Here is a 22,593-nt window from a genome sequence, read left to right on the forward strand (position 1 = left end):
TTACTTGTATAGACAAGATGAAAGTCCTGTAAATCTACTAACTAACTAACTCAGCTGGTGTTTCCTTGTACATATAACATGAAAGTACTTATGATGTATTAACACACTGAACTGGTCTTTACTAGTATAGACAAGATGAAAGTACTAGGCCTGCTTAACAATTTTACTCATGTGGTCTTGACTTGTACAGATAAGGTGAAAGTACTAAGGATGTACTGACGAACTATCTGAATTGCAATTTGCTTCTATAAAAAACATGAAAGTTCTAAGGATGTTCTTTACTTGTATAGATAAGATGAAAGTTCTAAAGTGACATTAATAAACTTACTGAACTGGTCTTTACTTGTATACAGAAGATGAAAGTGATAAAGATGTATTAAATAACTTAATGAACTGTTCTTTACAAAAGATGAAAGTACTAACAAAGTATTAACAGACTTACTGAACTGATCTTTACTTGTACAGAGAATATGAAAGTACTAAAGATGTATTAACAGACTTACTGAACTGATCTTTACTTGTACAGATAAGTTGAAAGTACTAAAGATCTATTAATAGACTTACTGAACTGATCTTTACTTGTAGAGATAAGATGAAAGTACTAAAGATGTATTAACAGACTTACTGAACTGATCTTTACTTGTACAGATAAGTTGAAAGTACTAAAGATGTATTAACAGACTTACTGAACTGATCTTTAATTGTAGAAATAAGTTGAAAGTACTAAAAATGTATTAACAGACTTACTGAACTGATCTTTACTTGTACAGATAAGTTGAAAGTACCAAAGGTGCATTAACAAACTTACTGAACTGTTCTTTACTTGTACAAATAAGAAGAGGGTATTTACAAAGTATTAATAAGCTTACTGAACTGGTCTTTACTTGTACAAATATTATGAAAGTACTAAAGATGTATTAACAAACTTACTGAACTGGTCTTTACTTGTACAAAGAAGATGATAGTGCTAAGAATGTATTAGAAAACTTAGTGAACTGCTCTCTCTTTTGATAAATAAGATAAAAATACTGAGGATGTATTATCAATTTTAATGAACTGATCTTTACTTGTATAGATGAGATCAAAGTACTTACGATATATTAAGAAACTGACTGAACTGGTTTTAACACTGTAGTTACTAAGCCTATATTAAAAAACTTACTGAAGTGGTCTTTAGTTTTATAAATATGATGAAATACTAACAAAGTATTAATAACCTTACTGAACTGGTCTTTACTTGTATAATAAAAAAGAAAGTACTAAATATCTATTAACAATCTTACTGAACTGATCTTTAGTTTTATAAATATGATGAAATACTAACAAAGTATTAATAAACTTACTGAACTGGTCTTTACTTGTATAATAAAGAAGAAAGTACTAAATATCTATTAACAATCTTACTGAACTGATATTTAGTTTTATAAATATGATGAAAGTACTAAAGATGTATTAATAGACTTACTGAACTGATCTTTAATTGTAGAGATAAGATGAAAGTACTAAAAATGTATTAACAGATTTACTGAACTGATCTTTACTTGTACAGATAAGATGAAAGCCCTAAAGATGTATTAACAGACTTACTGAACTGATCTTTACTTGTACAGATAAGTTGAAAGTACTAAAGATGTATTAACAGACTTACTGAACTGGTCTTTACTTGTACAGATAAGTTGAAAGTACTAAAGATGTATTAGCAGACTTACTGAACTGATATTTACTTGTACAGATAAGTTGAAAGTACTAAAGATGTATTAACAGACTTACTGAACTGGTTTTTACTTGTACAGATAAGCTGAAAGAACTAAAGATGTATTAACAGACTTACTGAACTGATCTTTACTTGTACAGATAAGATGAAAGTACTAAAGATGTATTAAGAGTTTTACTGAACTGGTCTTTACTTGTACAAACAAGATGAAAGTCCTGAAGATCTATTAACTAACTAACTGAGCTGCTGTTTCCTTGTACATATAACATGAAAGTACTTATGATGTATTAACACACTGAACTGGTCTTTACTTGTATAGACAAGATGAAAGTCCTAGATGAAAGTCCTGAAAATCTACTAACTAACTAACTCAGCTGGTGTTTCCTTGTACATATAACATGAAAGTACTTATGATGTATTAACACACTGAACTGGTCTTTACTAGTATAGACAAGATGAAAGTACTAGGCCTGTACATTAACAATTTTACTCATGTGGTCTTGACTTGTACAGATAAGGTGAAAGTACTAAGGATGTACTGACGAACTATCTGAATTGCAATTTGAAAGTACTATAAAAAACATGAAAGTTCTAAGGATGTTCTTTACTTGTATAGATAAGATGAAAGTACTAAGGATGTACTGACGAACTATCTGAATTGCAATTTGCTTCTATAAGAAACATGAAAGTTCTAGGGATGTTCTTTACTTGTATAGATAAGATGAAAGTTCTAAAGTGACATTAATAAACTTACTGAACTGGTCTTTACTTGTATACACAAGATGAAAGTGATAAAGATGTATTAAATAACTTAATGAACTGTTCTTTACAAAAGATGAAAGTACTAACAAAGTATTAACAGACTTACTGAACTGATCTTTACTTGTACAGAGAAGATGAAAGTACTAAAGATGTATTAACAGACTTACTGAACTGGTTTTTAGTTGTACAGATAAGCTGAAAGTACTAAAGATGTATCAACAGACTTACTGAACTGATCTTTACTTGTACAGATAAGTTGAAAGTACTAAAGATGTATTAACAGACTTACTGAACTGGTTTTACTTGTACAGATAAGCTGAAAGTACTAAAGATGTATTAACAGACTTACTGAACTGATCTTTACTTGTACAGATAAGATGAAAGTACTAAAGATGTATTAAGAGTTTTACTGAACTGGTCTTTACTTGTACAGACAAGATGAAAGTCCTGAAGATCTATTAACTAACTAACTGAGCTGCTATTTCCTTGTACATATAACATGAAAGTACTTATGATATATTAACACATGAACTGGTCTTTACTAGTGCAGACAAGATGAAAGTCCTGAAGATCTATTAACTAACTAACTGAGCTGCTGTTTCCTTGTACATATAACATGAAAGTACTTATGATGTATTAACACACTGAACTGGTCTTTACTTGTATAGACAAGATGAAAGTCCTGTAAATCTACTAACTAACTAACTCAGCTGGTGTTTCCTTGTACATATAACATGAAAGTACTTATGATGTATTAACACACTGAACTGGTCTTTACTAGTATAGACAAGATGAAAGTACTAGGCCTGCTTAACAATTTTACTCATGTGGTCTTGACTTGTACAGATAAGGTGAAAGTACTAAGGATGTACTGACGAACTATCTGAATTGCAATTTGCTTCTATAAAAAACATGAAAGTTCTAAGGATGTTCTTTACTTGTATAGATAAGATGAAAGTTCTAAAGTGACATTAATAAACTTACTGAACTGGTCTTTACTTGTATACACAAGATGAAAGTGATAAAGATGTATTAAATAACCTAATGAACTGTTCTTTACAAAAGATGAAAGTACTAACAAAGTATTAACAGACTTACTGAACTGATCTTTACTTGTACAGAGAAGATGAAAGTACTAAAGATGTATTAACAGACTTACTGAACTGATCTTTACTTGTACAGATAAGTTGAAAGTACTAAAGATCTATTAATAGACTTACTGAACTGATCTTTACTTGTAGAGATAAGATGAACGTACTAAAGATGTATTAACAGACTTACTGAACTGATCTTTACTTGTACAGATAAGTTGAAAGTACTAAAGATGTATTAACAGACTTACTGAACTGATCTTTAATTGTAGAGATAAGTTGAAAGTACTAAAAATGTATTAACAGACTTACTGAACTGATCTTTACTTGTACAGATAAGTTGAAAGTACCAAAGGTGCATTAACAAACTTACTGAACTGTTCTTTACTTGTACAAATAAGAAGAGGGTATTTACAAAGTATTAATAAGCTTACTGAACTGGTCTTTACTTGTACAAATATTATGAAAGTACTAAAGATGTATTAACAAACTTACTGAACTGGTCTTTACTTGTACAAAGAAGATGATAGTGCTAAGAATGTATTAGAAAACTTAGTGAACTGCTCTCTCTTTTGATAAATAAGATAAAAATACTGAGGATGTATTATCAATTTTAATGAACTGATCTTTACTTGTATAGATGAGATCAAAGTACTTACGATATATTAAGAAACTGACTGAACTGGTTTTAACACTGTAGTTACTAAGCCTATATTAAAAAACTTACTGAAGTGGTCTTTAGTTTTATAAATATGATGAAATACTAACAAAGTATTAATAACCTTACTGAACAGGTCTTTACTTGTATAATAAAAAAGAAAGTACTAAATATCTATTAACAATCTTACTGAACTGATCTTTAGTTTTATAAATATGATGAAATACTAACAAAGTATTAATAAACTTACTGAACTGGTCTTTACTTGTATAATAAAGAAGAAAGTACTAAATATCTATTAACAATCTTACTGAACTGATATTTAGTTTTATAAATATGATGAAAGTACTAAAGATGTATTAATAGACTTACTGAACTGATCTTTAATTGTAGAGATAAGATGAAAGTACTAAAAATGTATTAACAGATTTACTGAACTGATCTTTACTTGTACAGATAAGATGAAAGCCCTAAAGATGTATTAACAGACTTACTGAACTGATCTTTACTTGTACAGATAAGTTGAAAGTACTAAAAATGTATTAACAGACTTATTGAACTGGTCTTTACTTGTACAGATAAGTTGAAAGTACTAAAGATGTATTAGCAGACTTACTGAACTGATATTTACTTGTACAGATAAGTTGAAAGTACTAAAGATGTATTAACAGACTTACTGAACTGGTTTTTACTTGTACAGATAAGCTGAAAGAACTAAAGATGTATTAACAGACTTACTGAACTGATCTTTACTTGTACAGATAAGATGAAAGTACTAAAGATGTATTAAGAGTTTTACTGAACTGGTCTTTACTTGTACAAACAAGATGAAAGTCCTGAAGATCTATTAACTAACTAACTGAGCTGCTGTTTCCTTGTACATATAACATGAAAGTACTTATGATGTATTAACACACTGAACTGGTCTTTACTTGTATAGACAAGATGAAAGTCCTAGATGAAAGTCCTGAAAATCTACTAACTAACTAACTCAGCTGGTGTTTCCTTGTACATATAACATGAAAGTACTTATGATGTATTAACACACTGAACTGGTCTTTACTAGTATAGACAAGATGAAAGTACTAGGCCTGCATTAACAATTTTACTCATGTGGTCTTGACTTGTACAGATAAGGTGAAAGTACTAAGGATGTACTGACGAACTATCTGAATTGCAATTTGCTTCTATAAAAAACATGAAAGTTCTAAGGATGTTCTTTACTTGTATAGATAAGATGAAAGTTCTAAAGTGACATTAATAAACTTACTGAACTGGTCTTTACTTGTATACACAAGATGAAAGTGATAAAGATGTATTAAATAACTTAATGAACTGTTCTTTACAAAAGATGAAAGTACTAACAAAGTATTAACAGACTTACTGAACTGATCTTTACTTGTACAGAGAAGATGAAAGTACTAAAGATGTATTAACAGACTTACTGAACTGATCTTTACTTGTACAGATAAGTTGAAAGTACTAAAGATCTATTAATAGACTTACTGAACTGATCTTTACTTGTAGAGATAAGATGAAAGTACTAAAGATGTATTAACAGACTTACTGAACTGATCTTTACTTGTACAGATAAGTTGAAAGTACTAAAGATGTATTAACAGACTTACTGAACTGATCTTTAATTGTAGAGATAAGTTGAAAGTACTAAAGATGTATTAACAGACTTACTGAACTGATCTTTACTTGTACAGATAAGTTGAAAGTACCAAAGGTGCATTAACAAACTTACTGAACTGTTCTTTACTTGTACAAATAAGAAGAGGGTATTTACAAAGTATTAATAAGCTTACTGAACTGGTCTTTACTTGTACAAATATTATGAAAGTACTAAAGATGTATTAACAGACTTACTGAACTGGTCTTTACTTGTACAAAGAAGATGATAGTGCTAAGAATGTATTAGAAAACTTAGTGAACTGCTCTCTCTTTGATAAATAAGATAAAAATACTGAGGATGTATTATCAATTTTAATGAACTGATCTTTACTTGTATAGATGAGATCAAAGTACTTACGATATATTAAGAAACTGACTGAACTGGTTTTAACACTGTAGTTACTAAGGCTATATTAAAAACTTACTGAACTGGTCTTTAGTTTTATAAATATGATGAAATACTAAGAAAGTATTAATAAACTTACTGAACTGGTCTTTACTTGTATAATAAAGAAGAAAGTACTAAATATCTATTAACAATCTTACTGAACTGGTCTTTAGTTTTATAAATATGATGAAATACTAACAAAGTATTAATAAACTTACTGAACTGGTCTTTACTTGTATAATAAAGAAGAAAGTACTAAATATCTATTAACAATCTTACTGAACTGATATTTAGTTTTATAAATATGATGAAAGTACTAAAGATGTATTAACAGACTTACTGAACTCATCTTTAATTGTAGAGATAAGATGAAAGTACTAAAAATGTATTAACAGATTTACTGAACTGATCTTTACTTGTACAGATAAGATGAAAGCCCTAAAGATGTATTAACAGACTTACTGAACTGATCTTTACTTGTACAGATAAGTTGAAAGTACTAAAAATGTATTAACAGACTTATTGAACTGGTCTTTACTTGTACAGATAAGTTGAAAGTACTAAAGATGTATTAGCAGACTTACTGAACTGATATTTACTTGTACAGATAAGTTGAAAGTACTAAATATGTATTAACAGACTTACTGAACTGGTTTTTACTTGTACAGATAAGCTGAAAGAACTAAAGATGTATTAACAGACTTACTGAACTGATCTTTACTTGTACAGATAAGATGAAAGTACTAAAGATGTATTAAGAGTTTTACTGAACTGGTCTTTACTTGTACAGACAAGATGAAAGTCCTGAAGATCTATTAACTAACTAACTAAGCTGCTATTTCCTTGTACATATAACATGAAAGTACTTATGATATATTAACACATGAACTGGTCTTTACTAGTACAGACAAGATGAAAGTCCTGAAGATCTATTAACTAACTAACTGAGCTGCTGTTTCCTTGTACATATAACATGAAAGTACTTATGATGTATTAACACACTGAACTGGTCTTTACTTGTATAGACAAGATGAAAGTCCTGAAAATCTACTAACTAACTAACTCAGCTGGTGTTTCCTTGTACATATAACATGAAAGTACTTATGATGTATTAACACACTGAACTGGTCTTTACTAGTATAGACAAGATGAAAGTACTAGGCCTGCTTAACAATTTTACTCATGTGGTCTTGACTTGTACAGATAAGGTGAAAGTACTAAGGATGTACTGACGAACTATCTGAATTGCAATTTGCTTCTATAAAAAACATGAAAGTTCTAAGGATGTTCTTTACTTGTATAGATAAGATGAAAGTTCTAAAGTGACATTAATAAACTTACTGAACTGGTCTTTACTTGTATACACAAGATGAAAGTGATAAAGATGTATTAAATAACTTAATGAACTGTTCTTTACAAAAGATGAAATAACTAACAAAGTATTAACAGACTTACTGAACTGATCTTTACTTGTACAGAGAAGATGAAAGTACTAAAGATGTATTAACAGACTTACTGAACTGATCTTTACTTGTACAGATAAGTTGAAAGTACTAAAGATCTATTAATAGACTTACTGAACTGATCTTTACTTGTAGAGATAAGATGAAAGTACTAAAGATGTATTAACAGACTTACTGAACTGATCTTTACTTGTACAGATAAGTTGAAAGTACTAAAGATGTATTAACAGACTTACTGAACTGGTTTTTACTTGTACAGATAAGCTGAAAGTACTAAAGATGTATCAACAGACTTACTGAACTGATCTTTACTTGTACAGATAAGTTGAAAGTACTAAAGATGTATTAACAGACTTACTGAACTGGTTTTTACTTGTACAGATAAGCTGAAAGAACTAAAGATGTATTAACAGACTTACTGAACTGGTTTTTACTTGTACAGATAAGCTGAAAGAACTAAAGATGTATTAACAGACTTACTGAACTGATCTTTACTTGTACAGATAAGATGAAAGTACTAAAGATGTATTAAGAGTTTTACTGAACTGGTCTTTACTTGTACAAACAAGATGAAAGTCCTGAAGATCTATTAACTAACTAACTGAGCTGCTGTTTCCTTGTACATATAACATGAAAGTACTTATGATGTATTAACACACTGAACTGGTCTTTACTTGTATAGACAAGATGAAAGTCCTAGATGAAAGTCCTGAAAATCTACTAACTAACTAACTGAGCTGCTGTTTCCTTGTACATATAACATGAAAGTACTTATGATGTATTAACACACTGAACTGGTCTTTACTTGTATAGACAAGATGAAAGTCCTGAAAATCTACTAACTAACTAACTCAGCTGGTGTTTCCTTGTACATATAACATGAAAGTACTTATGATGTATTAACACACTGAACTGGTCTTTACTTGTATAGACAAGATGAAAGTCCTAGATGAAAGTCCTGAAAATCTACTAACTAACTAACTCAGCTGGTGTTTCCTTGTACATATAACATGAAAGTACTTATGATGTATTAACACACTGAACTGGTCTTTACTTGTATAAACAAGATGAAAGTCCTAGATGAAAGTCCTGAAAATCTACTAACTAACTAACTCAGCTGGTGTTTCCTTGTACATATAACATGAAAGTACTTATGATGTATTAACACACTGAACTGGTCTTTACTAGTATAGACAAGATGAAAGTACTAGGCCTGCATTAACAATTTTACTCATGTGGTCTTGACTTGTACAGATAAGGTGAAAGTACTAAGGATGTACTGACGAACTATCTGAATTGCAATTTGCTTCTATAAAAAACATGAAAGTTCTAGGGATGTTCTTTACTTGTATAGATAAGATGAAAGTTCTAAAGTGACATTAATAAACTTACTGAACTGGTCTTTACTTGTATACACAAGATGAAAGTGATAAAGATGTATTAAATAACTTAATGAACTGTTCTTTACAAAAGATGAAAGTACTAACAAAGTATTAACAGACTTACTGAACTGATCTTTACTTGTACAGAGAAGATGAAAGTACTAAAGATGTATTAACAGACTTACTGAACTGATCTTTACTTGTACAGATAAGTTGAAAGTACTAAAGATCTATTAATAGACTTACTGAACTGATCTTTACTTGTACAAATAAGATGAAAGTACTAAAGATGTATTAACAGACTTACTGAACTGATCTTTACTTGTACATATAAGATGAACGTACTAAAGATGTATTAACAGACTTACTGAACTGAACTTTACTTGTACAGATAAGTTGAAAGTACTAAAGATGTATTAACAGACTTACTGAACTGATCTTTAATTGTAGAGATAAGTTGAAAGTACTAAAGATATATTAACAGACTTACTGAACTGATCTTTACTTGTACAGATAAGTTGAAAGTACCAAAGGTGCATTAACAAACTTACTGAACTGTTCTTTACTTGTACAAATAAGAAGAGGGTATTTTCAAAGTATTAATAAGCTTACTGAACTGGTCTTTACTTGTACAGATAAGCTGAAAGTACTAAAGATGTATCAACAGACTTACTGAACTGATCTTTACTTGTACAGATAAGTTGAAAGTACTAAAGATGTATTAACAGACTTACTGAACTGGTTTTTACTTGTACAGATAAGCTGAAAGAACTAAAGATGTATTAACAGACTTACTGAACTGATCTTTACTTGTACAGATAAGATGAAAGTACTAAAGATGTATTAAGAGTTTTACTGAACTGGTCTTTACTTGTACAGACAAGATGAAAGTCCTGAAGATCTATTAACTAACTAACTGAGCTGCTATTTCCTTGTACATATAACATGAAAGTACTTATGATATATTAACACATGAACTGGTCTTTACTAGTACAGACAAGATGAAAGTCCTGAAGATCTATTAACTAACTAACTGAGCTGCTGTTTCCTTGTACATATAACATGAAAGTACTTATGATGTATTAACACACTGAACTGGTCTTTACTTGTATAGACAAGATGAAAGTCCTAGATGAAAGTCCTGAAAATCTACTAACTAACTAACTCAGCTGGTGTTTCCTTGTACATATAACATGAAAGTACTTATGATGTATTAACACACTGAACTGGTCTTTACTAGTATAGACAAGATGAAAGTACTAGGCCTGCTTAACAATTTTACTCATGTGGTCTTGACTTGTACAGATAAGGTGAAAGTACTAAGGATGTACTGACGAACTATCTGAATTGCAATTTGCTTCTATAAAAAACATGAAAGTTCTAAGGATGTTCTTTACTTGTATAGATAAGATGAAAGTTCTAAAGTGACATTAATAAACTTACTGAACTGGTCTTTACTTGTATACACAAGATGAAAGTGATAAAGATGTATTAAATAACTTAATGAACTGTTCTTTACAAAAGATGAAATAACTAACAAAGTATTAACAGACTTACTGAACTGATCTTTACTTGTACAGAGAAGATGAAAGTACTAAAGATGTATTAACAGACTTACTGAACTGATCTTTACTTGTACAGATAAGTTGAAAGTACTAAAGATGTATTAACAGACTTACTGAACTGATCTTTACTTGTACAGATAAGTTGAAAGTACTAAAGATGTATTAACAGACTTACTGAACTGATCTTTACTTGTACAAAAGTAAGTACTAAAGTTGTATTAACAGACTTACTGAACTACTTGTACAGATAAGTATTAAAGATAAACAGACTTACTGAACTGGTCTTTACTTGTACAAATATTATGAAAGTACTAAAGATGTATTAACAGACTTACTGAACTGGTCTTTACTTGTACAAAGAAGATGATAGTGCTAAGAATGTATTAGAAAACTTAGTGAACTGCTCTCTCTTTTGATAAATAAGATAAAAATACTGAGGATGTATTATCAATTTTAATGAACTGATCTTTACTTGTATAGATGAGATCAAAGTACTTACCATATATTAAGAAACTGACTGAACTGGTTTTAACACTGTAGTTACTATGCCTATATTAAAAAACTTACTGAAGTGGTCTTTAGTTTTATAAATATGATGAAAGTACTAAAGATGTATTAACAGACTTACTGAACTGATATTTACTTGTACAGATAAGTTGAAAGTACTAAAGGTCTATTAACAGACTTACTGAACTGATCTTTACTTGTACAGATAAGTTGAAAGCACTAAAGATGTATTAACAGACTCCCTGAACTGATCTTTAATTGTAGAGATAAGATGAAAGTACTAAAAATGTATTAACAGACTTACTGAACTGATCTTTAATTGTAGAGATAAGATGAAAGTACTAAAAATGTATCAACAGACTTACTGAACTGATCTTTACTTGTACAGATAAGTTGAAAGTACTAAAGATGTATTAACAGACTTACTGAACTGGTTTTTACTTGTACAGATAAGCTGAAAGAACTAAAGATGTATTAACAGACTTACTGAACTGATCTTTACTTGTACAGATAAGATGAAAGTACTAAAGATGTATTAAGAGTTTTACTGAACTGGTCTTTACTTGTACAGACAAGATGAAAGTCCTGAAGATCTATTAACTAACTAACTGAGCTGCTATTTCCTTGTACATATAACATGAAAGTACTTATGATATATTAACACATTGAACTGGTCTTTACTAGTATAGACAAGATGAAAGTCCTGAAGATCTATTAACTAACTAACTGAGCTGCTGTTTCCTTGTACATATAACATGAAAGTACTTATGATGTATTAACACACTGAACTGGTCTTTACTTGTATAGACAAGATGAAAGTCCTGAAAATCTACTAACTAACTAACTCAGCTGGTGTTTCCTTGTACATATAACATGAAAGTACTTAAGATGTATTAACACACTGAACTGGTCTTTACTAGTATAGACAAGATGAAAGTACTAGGCCTGCATTAACAATTTTACTCATGTGGTCTTGACTTGTACAGATAAGGTGAAAGTACTAAGGATGTACTGACGAACTATCTGAATTGCAATTTGCTTCTATAAAAAACATGAAAGTTCTAGGGATGTTCTTTACTTGTATAGATAAGATGAAAGTTCTAAAGTGACATTAATAAACTTACTGAACTGGTCTTTACTTGTATACACAAGATGAAAGTGATAAAGATGTATTAAATAACTTAATGAACTGTTCTTTACAAAAGATGAAAGTACTAACAAAGTATTAACAGACTTACTGAACTGATCTTTACTTGTACAGAGAAGATGAAAGTACTAAAGATGTATTAACAGACTTACTGAACTGATCTTTACTTGTACAGTTAAGTTGAAAGTACTAAAGATGTATTAACAGACTTACTGAACTGATCTTTACTTGTACAGATAAGTTGAAAGTACCAAAGGTGCATTAACAAACTTACTGAACTGTTCTTTACTTGTACAAATAAGAAGAGGGTATTTACAAAGTATTAATAAGCTTACTGAACTGGTCTTTACTTGTACAAATATTATGAAAGTACTAAAGATGTATTAACAGACTTACTGAACTGGTCTTTACTTGTACAAAGAAGATGATAGTGCTAAGAATGTATTAGAAAACTTAGTGAACTGCTCTCTCTTTTGATAAATAAGATAAAAATACTGAGGATGTATTATCAATTTTAATGAACTGATCTTTACTTGTATAGATGAGATCAAAGTACTTACGATATATTAAGAAACTGACTGAACTGGTTTTAACACTGTAGTTACTAAGGCTATACTAAAAAACTTACTGAACTGGTCTTTAGTTTTATAAATATGATGAAATACTAACAAAGTATTAATAAACTTACTGAACTGGTCTTTACTTGTATAATAAAGAAGAAAGTACTAAATATCTATTAATAATCTTACTGAACTGGTATTTAGTTTTATAAATATGATGAAATACTAACAAAGTATTAATAAACTTACTGAACTGGTCTTTACTTGTATAATAAAGAAGAAAGTACTAAATATCTATTAATAATCTTACTGAACTGGTATTTAGTTTTATAAATATGATGAAATACTAACAAAGTATTAATAAACTTACTGAACTGGTCTTTACTTGTATAATAAAGAAGAAAGTACTAAATATCTATTAATAATCTTACTGAACTGGTATTTAGTTTTATAAATATGATGAAAGTACTAAAGATGTATTAACAGACTTACTGAACTGATATTTACTTGTACAGATAAGTTGAAAGTACTAAAGATCTATTAACAGACTTACTGAACTGATCTTTACTTGTACAGATAAGATGAAAGTACTAAAGATGTATTAACAGACTTACTGAACTGATCTTTAATTGTAGAGATAAGATGAAAGTACTAAAAATGTATTAACAGACTTACTGAACTGATCTTTACTTGTACACATAAGTTGAAAGTACTAAAGATGTATTAACAGACTTACTGAACTGATGTTTAATTGTAGAGATAAGATGAAAGTACTAAAAATGTATTAACAGACTTACTGAACTGATGTTTAATTGTAGAGATAAGATGAAAGTACTAAAAATGTATTAACAGATTTACTGAACTGATCTTTACTTGTACAGATAAGATGAAAGCCCTAAAGATGTATTAACAGACTTACTGAACTGATCTTTACTTGTACAGATAAGTTGAAAGTACTAAAAATGTATTAACAGACTTACTGAATTGGTCTTTACTTGTACAAAGAAGATGATAGTGCTAAGAATGTATTAGAAAACTTAGTGAACTGCTCTCTCTTTTGATAAATAAGATAAAAATACTGAGGATGTATTATCAATTTTATTGAACTGATCTTTACTTGTACAGATGAGATCAAAGTGCTTACGATATATTAAGAAACTGACTGAACTGGTTTTAACACTGTAGTTACTAAGGCTATATTAAAAACCTTACTGAAGTGGTCTTTAGTTTTATAAATATGATGAAATACTAACAAAGTATTAATAAATTTACTGAACTGGTCTTTACTTGTACAAATAAGATTAGGGTATTTACAAAGTATTAATAAGCTTACTGAACTGGTCTTTACTTGGACACATAAGATGAAAACATTTGTTGCTTTCTATATTTACTCAAAATTAAAAAGTATCTCACACTTATTATTAACGTGATATACTTGAAACGTAGCTAAGATATAGAGATCTGTCTTTTAGGAATACAGTAGTATATTATAAATAGTTTTGTCAATAGTTAAGAATTTTGCTGTGTAATTACAAAATAATCTTTGAGAAGAAATAAAACCGTCAATACAGGTTTTATTGAGAACAGAAATAATAACAAGATAAAACGTACCATATTCTTCTGGTGCTTGGTCAACCTACAAACAGATAAGTTTTGTATGAATTATTTTGGTTTTATAAGACATATGTAAACTTTATAACGTTGAAAGGTTCATTATCAATGTTTATTTTTAACTATTCTGGTTAGTTTAACCTTTATACAAATTTACATTTTCATTTCAGTCTCTAAAATAGTTTAAATTCAAAGCTGAAAGTTTGTAAATGATGACTAAAACAATTTCTGGAATTTCAATCTTTAGTAATTCAGTGCCACCAATTTCAGTGTGAAATTAAAGTTCTAATCATACAGCAGTTTTCCAAACTAGTGTCTGTGAGGTGGAACTCAGCACGTGTAGAATGTCTCTGTCACTGTGTGGTTTCAGAATGCTCTCTATAATTTTGGAAAAAAATGTTAAGTGTTTTGGAAGTGTGAGCTTATCTGAGATCAAAGAGAGAAAACAGAAAATAAAATTGAAAAAGAATAAAAGAGAAGTTACTAAAAGAGTTAAAAGAAATAGACATAATAATTGAACTAGAATTAAGAACAAATATGAATGTCATTGAAGATAAGAATTGTAAATAGGATTACAAGGTAAGATTAAATAAGAAGGTTCACAAGAAAGTACAGGCTATAATAACAAAGTGATGGACATTACCATCAATGTTAGAAAACAATATTACAGAAATGAATTACAAAATGCTAAGATGAAAACAGCCACACTTCTTCCTTCATCTGCCCCAAAATTCAAACCAAAAACAATCTTTGTTATAAAATATCAAATGGTAGAAATTATTTTGTCCACCACTATTTCTTCTGTTTCACCTGTAACAGCAGGATCATCATGGACTAATCCAGTCATAACACTTTCAAACAAATTTACAGAATTTAGTTCACCAATCCAACAGCATTTCACAAACTAAAATTTAACAATGGATTATGACAGTAAGTTCACACATGAGGCCGATGTATGAAAAACTTTCAAAATAAGTTCAATAGTGAACGAGTGGACTGATGAATAACAGCTGCATGATATAAAAACTATAACGTACTGGTACCTGATCTAATGTAGCATGATGGAAGTAATGCACCAGAACACTGGTAGCTGATCTAATGTGACATGATAGACGTAACACACCAAAACACTCGTTGCTGATCTGATTTAAAATGATGGAAGTAACACAAAAGAACACTGGTAGCCGATCTAATGTAACATGATAATAGTAACATAAAAAAACTGGTAGATGATTTCATGTAACATGATAAAAGTAACACAAACTAACACTGGTAGCTGATTTGATGTAACATGGTGGAAGTAACACAAAAGAACACAGGTAGCTCATCTGATGTAAAATGATGGAAGTAACACAAAAGAACACTGGTAGCTGATCTAATGTAACATGATTAAAGTAACACAAAATAACACTGGTAGCTGATTTGATGTAACATGGTGGAAGTAACACAAAAGAACACAGGTAGCTCATCTGATGTAACATGATGGAAGTAACACAAAAGAACACTGGTAGCTGATCTAATGTAACATGATTAAAGTAACACAAAATAACACTGGTAGCTGATTTGATGTAACATGGTGGAAGTAACACAAAAGAACACAGGTAGCTCATCTGATGTAACATGATGGAAGTAACACAAAAGAACACTGGTAGCTGATCTAATGTAACATGATTAAAGTAACACAAAATAACACTGGTAGCTGATTTGATGTAACATGGTGGAAGTAACACAAAAGAACACAGGTAGCTCATCTGATGTAACATGATGGAAGTAACACAAAAGAACACTGGTAGCTGATCTAATGTAACATGATTAAAGTAACACAAAATAACACTGGTAGCTGATTTGATGTAACATAATAGAAGTAACACAAAAGAACACAGGTAGCTCATATAATGTAACATGATAAAAGTAACACAAAATAACACTGGTAGCTGATCTAATGTAACATGATAAAAGTAACACAAAATAACACTGGTAGCTGATTTGATGTAACATGGTGGAAGTAACACAAAAGAACACTGGTAGCTGATCTAATGCAACATGATAGAAGTAACACACCAGAACACTGGTAGCTGATCTAATGTAATGTGATAAAAGTAACACAAAAGAACACTGGTAGCTCATCTGATGTAACATGATGGAAATAATACAAAAGAACACTGGTAGCTGATCTTATGTTACATGATGGAAGTAACACAAAAGAACACTGGTTTCTGATCTAATGTAACATGATAAAAGTAACACAAAAGTACACTGGTAGCTGATCTAATATAAAATGATAAAAGTAACACAAAAGAACACTGATAGCTGACCTAATGCAAGATGATAAAAGTAACACAAAATAACACTGGTAGCTGATCTAATGTTACATGGTGGAAGTAACACAAAAGAACACTGGTAGCTGATCTTATGTAACATGATAAAAGTAACACAAAAGAACACTGATAGCTGACCTAATGCAAGATGATAAAAGTAACACAAAAGAACACTGGTAGATGATCTGATCTAATGTAACATGATTGAAATAACAGACCAGAAGACTGGTTTCTGATCTAATGTTACATGATGGAAGTAACACAAAATAACACTGGTAGCTGATTTGATGTAACATGGTGGAAGTAACACAAGAGAACACAGGTAGCTCATCTGATGTAACATGATAAAAGTAACACAAAAGAACACTGGTAGCTGATATAATGTAACATGATTAAAGTAACACAAAATAACACTGGTAGCTGATTTGATGTAACATGGTGGAAGTAACACAAAAGAACACTGGTAGCTGATCTGATTTAACATGATAAAAGTAACACAAAAGAACACTGATAGCTGATCTAATGCAACATGATAGAAGTAACACAAAATAACACTGGTAGCTGATTTGATGTAATGTGATAAAGTAACACAAAAGAACACTGGTAGCTGATCTGATTTAACATGATGGAAGTAACACAAAAGAACACTGGTAGCTGATCTAATGTTACATGATGGAAGTAACACAAAAGAACACTGGTTTCTGATCTAATGTAACATGATAAAAGTAACACAAAAAGAACACTGGTAGCTCATCTGATGTAACATGATGGAAGTAATACAAAAGAACACTGATAGCTGATCTAATGCAAGATGATAAAAGTAACACAAAAGAACACTGGTTTCTGATCTAATGTAACATGATAAAAGTAACACAAAAGTACACTGGTAGCTGATCTAATATAAAATGATAAAAGTAACACAAAAGAACACTGATAGCTGACCTAATGCAAGATGATAAAAGTAACACAAAAGAACACTGGTAGATGATCTGATCTAATGTAACATGATTGAAATAACAGACCAGAAGACTGGTTTCTGATCTAATGTTACATGATGGAAGTAACACAAAAGAACACTGGTAGCTGATCTAATGTAACATGATTAAAGTAACACAAAAAACACTGGTAGCTGATCTAATGTAACATGGTGGAAATAACACAAAAGAACACTGGTAGTTGGTCTAATCTGATGTGACATGATAGAAGTAATACAAAAGAACACTGGTAGCTGATCTAATGCAACATGATAAAAGTAACACAAAAGAACACTGGTAACTGATCTAACGTTACATGATTGAAGTAACACAAAAGAACACAGGTAGCTCATCTGATGTAACATGATGGCAGTAACACAAAAGAACACTGGTAGCTGATCTAATGTAACATGATAAAAGTAACACAAAATAACACTGGTAGCTGATCTAATGTAACATGATAAAAGTAACACAAAAGAACACTGGTAGCTGATCTGATGTAACATGATGGAAGTAGCACAAAAGAACACAGGTAGCTGATCTGATTTAACATGATGAAGTAACACAAAAGAATACTGGTAGCTGATCTAATGTAACATGATAAAAGTAACACAAAAATACACTGGTAGCTCATCTGATGTAACATGATGGAAGTAACACAAAAGAACACTGATTTCTGATCTAATGTTACATGATGGAAGTAACACAAAAGAACACTGGTAGCTGATCTGATCTAATGTAACATGACAGAAGTAATACAAAAGAACACTGGTAGCTGATCTAATGTAACATGGTGGAAGTAATACAAAAAACACTAGTAGCTGATCTGATGTAATATGATAAAAGTAACACAAAAGAACACTGATAGTAAATATCTAAAGATCCATCTATTCAGAATTGTTAGAGTTAAACTTTGTGGGAGGTAACAGGATTTTTTGTACTGTGCCACAGTTCTAGTTTATCCCACAAGAAGGTTAATCTTTTGTAAGTGTTCTGGTTATAGTTTTATATTAAGACTTCTTGAACCTGAATGTTCATTTCATAACATCATTCTCTGACATAGCTCACTAACTACACAAATTCCTTGAATGACCAAATAGGTTTAATGAACTGCTGATTATGATTAATGATTCAACAAACTACAGAAGTAGTTGACTGCTACACCTGTATTAATAGTGTTGAAGGTCCACTTAGACAACATAGAGATTCCAATGATTCACCAATGAAGTACTGTTATTACAATACGTCACAAAGAGAACATGTGATATCTACATTAACAAGACACTTCCATCATTACCTGTATGTATAAAAGGTTACACTTCGTACAACACTGAAACAAATTCATGCAATTTAGAAAAGCAGGTAGATAGAATGGAATTAATTATGTTTATAAAAAACTTGTTATATCAGAAATCTAAAGATATCAGTGAACAAAAACAATACTATAGTGTTACTTCCATAGCTTGTACATTCCAATGGATTCTATCATCTCAATTATTCAACTTCCTGCACTAAACAGATAGGTACTACAAAGAAATTGGAAACGATAAAAGATCATTTCTATTGGGTTTAGCATCTATGATCTGTAAATAATTGGTGTAAATCATATGAACTATGCCATAAATTAAATTATCTACAAAGACTTAGCACGGGCAGCAACAAAAGTATAGTGTTGGAGCACTACTTGAAAGAGTGCTTGGTCCTATAACAGAAAGTGAAGGTGGGAATGAATACATCATAATTACGATGGATTAGTTCATGGAGAAATACAGTTGTACGTTTTTAAACCCATTAGTTATTTATGTGGTTACACCTTCTGATGACGTCAAGTTAAATACAGTTGTACGTTTTTAAACCCATTAGTTATTTATATGGTTACACCTTCTGATGACGTCATGGTGAAATACAGTTGTACGTTTTTAAACCCATTAGTTACTTATGTGGTCCCACCTTCTGGTGACATCATAGTGAAATACAGTTGTACGTTTTTAAACCCATTAGTTATTTATGTGGTTCCACCTTCTGATGACGTCATTGTGAAATATAATTGTACGTTTTTAAACCCATTAGTTATTTATGTGGTTCCACCTTCTGGTGACGTCGTAGTGAAATACAATTGTACGTTTTTAAACCCATTAGTTATTTATGTGGTTCCACCTTCTGGTGACGTCGTAGTGAAATACAATTGTACGTTTTTAAACCCATTAGTTATTTATGTGGTTCCACCTTCTGGTGACGTCGTAGTGAAATACAATTGTACGTTTTTAAACCCATTAGTTATTTATGTGGCTCAGTATCGGGAAATATGGTGTCAAGAACTTTTGCTACTACATATGAGTTAACAAATATGAAGTTAAAAACAAAACACAGTCACCGTAGGCTAGTCACTCGGCAGTCTTAAATATAATCGTACAGGATACTATGGAATAAGACTGATTTAGTTAAAGACTGAAATCTGCTAGTGATAAAATGAAGAATTGCTACAATACTAATGACAGTGAGACTCCATTCCTCCGTTTGGCTGTAAAACTTCCTGTAAGATAAAACAAACATCAAAGTTAAATCTCTGTACCAGTCTTCCAGCATTATTTTACCAAATAATCTACGTTATAAAGCTCTGTACCAGTCTTCCAGCGTTATTTTACCAAATAATCCACGTTATAAAGCTCTGTACCAGTCTTCCAGCATTATTTTACCAAATAATCCACGTTATAAAGCTCTGTACCAGTCTTCCAGCATTATTTTACCAAATAATCCACGTTATAAATCTCTGTACCAGTCTTCCAGCATTATTTTACCAAATAATCTACGTTATAAAGCTCTGTACCAGTCTTCCAGCGTTATTTTACCAAATAATCCACGTTATAAAGCTCTGTACCAGTCTTTATAAATTATTTACCAAATAATCTACGTCATAAAGCTCTGTACCAGTCTTCCAGCGTTATTTTACTAAATAATCCACGTTATAAAGCTCTGTACCAGTCTTTATAAATTATTTACCAAATAATCTAAGTTATATAAAGCTCTGTACCAGTATTCCAGCGTTATTTTACCAAATAATCTACGTTATAAAGCTCTGTACCAGTCTTCCAGCGTTATTTTACCAAATAATCCACGTTATAAATCTCTGTACCAGTCTTCCAGCATTATTTTACCAAATAATCCACGTTATGAAGCTCTGTACCAGTCTTCCAGCGTTATTTTACCAAATAATCCACGTTATGAAGCTCTGTACCAGTCTTCCAGCGTTATTTTTCCAAATAATCCACGTTATGAAGCTCTGTACCAGTCTTCCAGCGTTATTTTACCAAATAATCCACGTTATGAAGCTCTGTACCAGTATTCCAGCGTTATTTTACCAAATAATCCACGTTATGAAGCTCTGTACCAGTATTCCAGCGTTATTTTACCAAATAATCCACGTTATAAAGCTCTGTACCAGTCTTTATAAATTATTTACCAAATAATCTACGTTATATAAAGCTCTGTACCAGTCTTCCAGCGTTATTTTACCAAATAATCCACGTTATAAATCTCTGTACCAGTCTTCCAGCATTATTTTACCAAATAATCCACGTTATGAAGCTCTGTACCAGTCTTCCAGCGTTATTTTACCAAATAATCCACGTTATGAAGCTCTGTACCAGTCTTCCAGCGTTATTTTACCAAATAATCCACGTTATGAAGCTCTGTACCAGTCTTCCAGCGTTATTTTACCAAATAATCCACGTTATGAAGCTCTGTACCAGTATTCCAGCGTTATTTTACCAAATAATCCACGTTATGAAGCTCTGTACCAGTATTCCAGCGTTATTTTACCAAATAATCCACGTTATAAAGCTCTGTACCAGTCTTTATAAATTATTTACCAAATAATCTACGTTATATAAAGCTCTGTACCAGTCTTCCAGCGTTATTTTACCAAATAATCAACGTTATGAAGCTCTGTACCAGTATTCTAGCTCATGTATTACGTTCAGAATTTTTTATTAAAGACTTACATAATAGGTAGTTTTATTCGCTTTTTTATGTCCAGAGTAATTACACCTTGTCATGTTTTATGATTAAGACATATGTAACTTTAATACGTTGTAACTTATATTCTTACATTTGTCGTTATTTTTGGTTAACACTATATTCTTTACTCATTGCTCTACGTTCTTCAACAAGTAGTGTATAGTAACAGTTTTCCAACACACTATTTTTGTTAAGTCCATTACCAAAATTAACACCTTTAACAAGCCCAATCCAGAACTATTCAGACCAGTTAAGGACAGTTGCGGTCGGAAGACAATTTACATGTCATTTGTTACAGCAACGATTATTATAGTATGAACGTCTTTTACAAGCTGGCAAGGGGTCATATAATTAATTATATATCTCACAACCTTTAACAGGTTTTAATATTAAATATAACTGATTAGTCTTGTTTCTTCTAACTAAACTGTTACGTTCTGGACATTTTTGTGCATTCTAAGACGGAAAAACTTTTATGTCCATAGAATTAAATTATTCCTTATAAATTTTCCTTGACATTACACTACTAAGAAGAAAGATAGATGGAGAGAGGGAAACAGATAGATAGAAACATCGGTAGGTAGACAGCTAGATCGATAGAATTAAATATCCCATCAAAGTCTGACCTGTTCCTCAATCTTATGAAACAGACCACATATTTCAATACCTCCTGTGAGATTCTCGGAGAGACAAGCAGTTTTAATTTGTCTGTTCCATTCTTGCCATTTCTCGTACGTTTCTCTAGATTCAAATCGAAAA

General features: G+C 30.8%; 1 protein-coding gene across 1 annotated transcript in view; it reads right to left on the reverse strand.

Moving 5' to 3' along the window:
• LOC143231021 (uncharacterized) overlaps nt 1–22,587 on the reverse strand; it is a 44,189-nt gene extending 21,602 nt beyond the window's left edge. The window contains exons 1-2 of the mRNA XM_076465494.1: nt 22,461–22,587; nt 14,526–14,550 (exon numbers count right to left, since the gene is read on the reverse strand). The gene's annotated coding sequence lies outside the window, so the exon portion shown is untranslated. The remainder of the gene's footprint in view (nt 1–14,525; nt 14,551–22,460) is intronic.
• Nucleotides 22,588–22,593: the final 6 nt, after the last annotated feature.

The sequence above is a fragment of the Tachypleus tridentatus genome, chromosome 1, assembly GCF_004210375.1.
Source record: "Tachypleus tridentatus isolate NWPU-2018 chromosome 1, ASM421037v1, whole genome shotgun sequence".
NCBI classification, from domain to species: domain Eukaryota; kingdom Metazoa; phylum Arthropoda; class Merostomata; order Xiphosura; family Limulidae; genus Tachypleus; species Tachypleus tridentatus.